We start from the raw sequence: 4053 nt of genomic DNA on the forward strand, positions 1-4053 counted from the left end.
AGAATTCACTTCATCAAACCAGAGTAAATGTATACTCAAAATACAGCCTTATTATTTAAGATGGAAATTTTTATTTATTTAATTAAATCATCATTACTCATGCAGGGGAAAGTAAGCTTTGGATGTGTTCGTGAATTTGTGCGTATGTGGGTGAAATGCCCTCAAATGAAATGCTTATACAATGTATTACAAATTTGTCAAGGAAAAAATCGTGTTGAATGTCATTCAAATATGCTCTTTTGTTGATATTGAAGTAAAAACAGAACTTATTTTGGTTGGATTAGGAGAATTTACAAAACTATGGATTAACATTTAATGAAGTTCAGCCTACACTGAGGAGCCAAGTCATTTTCACTTTAGCCTTAATAGAGCATTCCAAAGGTTTACCATAGCCTAAAGCTGATCTTAAACACCGAAAATTATCCATAAAGAAACATTAATAGCCCCCAAATTGTTCTTTTCTCTTGGACTATGACATACATAATTGCAACAACAACAAAAAATCCTCAACTTTATCCTCTAAATGTCAAAATCTTTATGGAAGTTTTTGCCCACGGTTATCTTAACCTCTCTACTGATTAAAATACCTAAAAGGAACTAACGGTGAACTCCAATACGAGGTGCAAATCAAAAAAAAAGTGTGAGAACGTGTCAAAATAATTCCGTCAAGCTCCGATCGACAACCTTTGTTGCGGCAGAGCCGAATAAAATGGCACGATAGAAGCATATACCCTCGCAGATCGATGACGTAGTTAAACCCGTCATGCCTTAGGTAGCACACCTCTTCTATATCTACGAGAGCTCCATGATGTCATCGCTAAGTGAGACGTCAGGTAGTAACATTACGTCATGTGTCGTGGTTGCTAAGTCTCGTTTATAGCTCCATGGTTTGACGTACATGGAATACTGCTAGAAAAGCAGCTGCCGTATGCATAGTCTGGGTTATGAACACTGATCTGTACAGATCAGTGGTTATGAATGGCCGTGGACGAGGGGGCTCTTACCACTGTTATTTACCTTACTAAAAACAAGATGGGAGATGGGAGATCATTGGTGCGTTGCACACCGTATAAATCACCCCCCCCCCCCACCCCACCCGAACCTCCCTCTACCGCCTGCAGTCACGTCCGCGATCGTAGCTGATATTAGTCAGATAAAAATCATAAATGAATTCGAATAAAAGCAGTTTTTTTTAGATTATTTTGATGACAACGATTTCGAAGCTCTATATCCCATATATATCCCATATTGCAATGTACTTGATTAATGTATACCTTGCCACTTTCATCTCAAAATAATAAATATAGATGCAACATATACATTACACAAAGTGTTAATATACGGTACTCCATGTTAACAAAACTCGAAGCCTTCACTACAAGAAAATAAAATCGATGTGTCAAGTATAAATTGGTTGTTGAAATATTGTTTCTGTAGACACAATCATTGGTTTGTAACCATGAAAGAGGAAAATCCAGCCGTCCAAATGAAAGAAATTTGAAGACAAAAGTCGGTTGTTCCGAATCGTGTCATATATATTCTGTAAACTATATAGTGTAATATAGGCTATACGGGTGGAGAGTTGGACATTTTGTTCACATAAAGGTTGATATCCATACTCCATGTTAACAAAACTCAAAGCCTTCACTGGTGGAAAATAACATCGATGTTCCAAGTAAATTGGATGTTGAAATCTTGTTTCTTTGTATACGCCATCATTATTTTGTAACAATAGAAATGCATACAGTCGTGCACATAAAAGAAATTTGAAGAGAAAACTAAGTTGTTACGAATCATGTATATTATGTCTGTGACATACTGGATATGCAGTGGTGGACATTTGTTTACATACAATTTGCTATCCGTTTCACGTTACCTGGCCGTACGGACCCCAACCCCCCCCCCCAGCCCCTACCCGTACAATATTTGGACACCACTCATATATAGTCATGTATGTATTAGTAAATACAAAAAGTTTCTCTAAATATTAAGGTAAGAGAGAGAAAAACCTGTCACCAAACAGTCTTTCCAAAGGAAACTGGTATTTGCTGTTACCATAACAGGTATAGGTGTCGGTGATGGTATAGGCCTGCTTACACAGGGCGACTGAAGAGGGTTCAGTCTGAATGGGGGGGGGGGGGGATTTGATTTGAAGGGGAAAGCCCCAAGTTACCTCGATCTGCCCCTCACTGAGTCAAAATTTTCCGATCATCTCTGCATTTCGTACTACAAACACCAGTATTCGAATGTTTCAGCTTTGTTTAATAAAGGGAACACTATATTTTCTTTTTTTCATTTTTATCCTTGTTTGAAACAAGAAGGCACATTTTATTAAACGTTCAATAACAAATAAATGGAAATGGTCCTTTTTACCAAACAGGGGAACTTTCTAAGTATCGTAAAACACATGTGAGAAGCCCATGTCAACTCCGCTCCGAGCCCCTTTGCGGACTCCATTGCAAGCAAATACGCAGCCGTGTGTTGTATAAAGCGTCTGTCAAAGAATAGTTGCGCAAAGAGATATAATCTTACGGCGCTGTACAAAATCTTTGGCGGCGCCGCTGTTATGCCAGTAACTTATAAATGCTATGCCTACACGAAGATTCATCACACGAATATAACAGGGTAGGAAATTATTATATGCTCACACACGATCCACCTATCATGTTAATAGATTTATCTATATGTATTTGTTTATTGATATTATCATAACATCAATTTATTTTATTTTCGAAGGAAAAAAAATGACCTACAGATATAAATGTTAAAACCGGAAAATGTTGAGAAGCATAAAGTGATTGATTCACATGTAAAAATAAAATAATAATAATAATTTACTACAGTAACCCAATTATCATGACATGGCATTGTAGCAATGAACAGCAGAAAACTATTAAAAATACAAAATAAATGTACAAAAACATATATCATCATATTTTTAGGCTCGGTTCAATTTTGAATTTTGAATTTTGAATTTCATTTTTGTTAACCTGTGACCAGCTTTTGACACTTATGGATCTGGATTTGCATTAACGTTTGTATTGTTTATAAGTTTTACTATAGAGATCATTAAGATGTCCCTCCATATGCCGCATTTGCTTATATTCCAGCCGTCACAAATATATCTGACTTGCTCTATAATGAGCTAAAATAAACTAAAATTTCAATCATGGCAGTCACCGAATTTTCCTTTAAGAAACTATTAATCCGTTCATGTATAAAACTGTTCACTGGACTTTGAACACTAAGAGCAAATTTTACATCGAGCTAAGCTTCCCTCATCTTTTTTGTTTGTGCAGGTAGATAAATAATGTTAAACAATATCATAACTTGTTGGGATGATTTATTTAGCATTTTCATCATCAATTGGAATGTCTGCATTTGCCCTGTTCTACAAATCAATTTTATTTTTTTATTTATTTATTTTTATCTTTAATATCATGCCCATGTCACATTCCGCCCTCCAAACTTTATTTCTTGACCCTCATCATAGTTATAGGGGCTTGCAAAGTGGCAGCCCTACATGGATACATAGGGAAATACCATGCATGACTCAACCCTTTTCCCTTCATCTTTAACCGCTTCCCCATTCCCCCTTTCCGCCCCTCATTCCCTCATTCCCTCATCCCTCATCCCTCATCCCCTCATCCCCTCATCCCCTCCTCTTCTTCTCCCTCTCCTCTTCTCTTCTCCTCATCTCCTCCTCTCCTCCTCTCCTCGTCCCCTCTTCCCCTCCTCACCTCCTCCCCTCCTCCCCTCCTCCTCTCCTCATCTCCTCCTCTCCTCCTCTCCTCCTCTCCTCCTCTCCTCCTCTCCTCCTCTCCTCCTCTCCTCCTCCTCCCCGCCTCCCCGCCTCTCCTCCTCCCGCCTCCCTCCTCCCCTCCCTCCTCCTCTCCTCCTCACCACCACTCCTCCCCTCCACCCTCTACAGCTAAATGAAACATGTTCAAATATCGTCATCCTCCGTATGTGCAAATGAATATTGGATAAGTGTCCATCATTTCTTGTTACCTTCCCACCCACACCACCAGCCCCCCCTCCCACCCACCCACT

The sequence above is a fragment of the Apostichopus japonicus genome, chromosome 9, assembly GCF_037975245.1.
Source record: "Apostichopus japonicus isolate 1M-3 chromosome 9, ASM3797524v1, whole genome shotgun sequence".
Lineage (NCBI taxonomy): Eukaryota > Metazoa > Echinodermata > Holothuroidea > Aspidochirotida > Stichopodidae > Apostichopus > Apostichopus japonicus.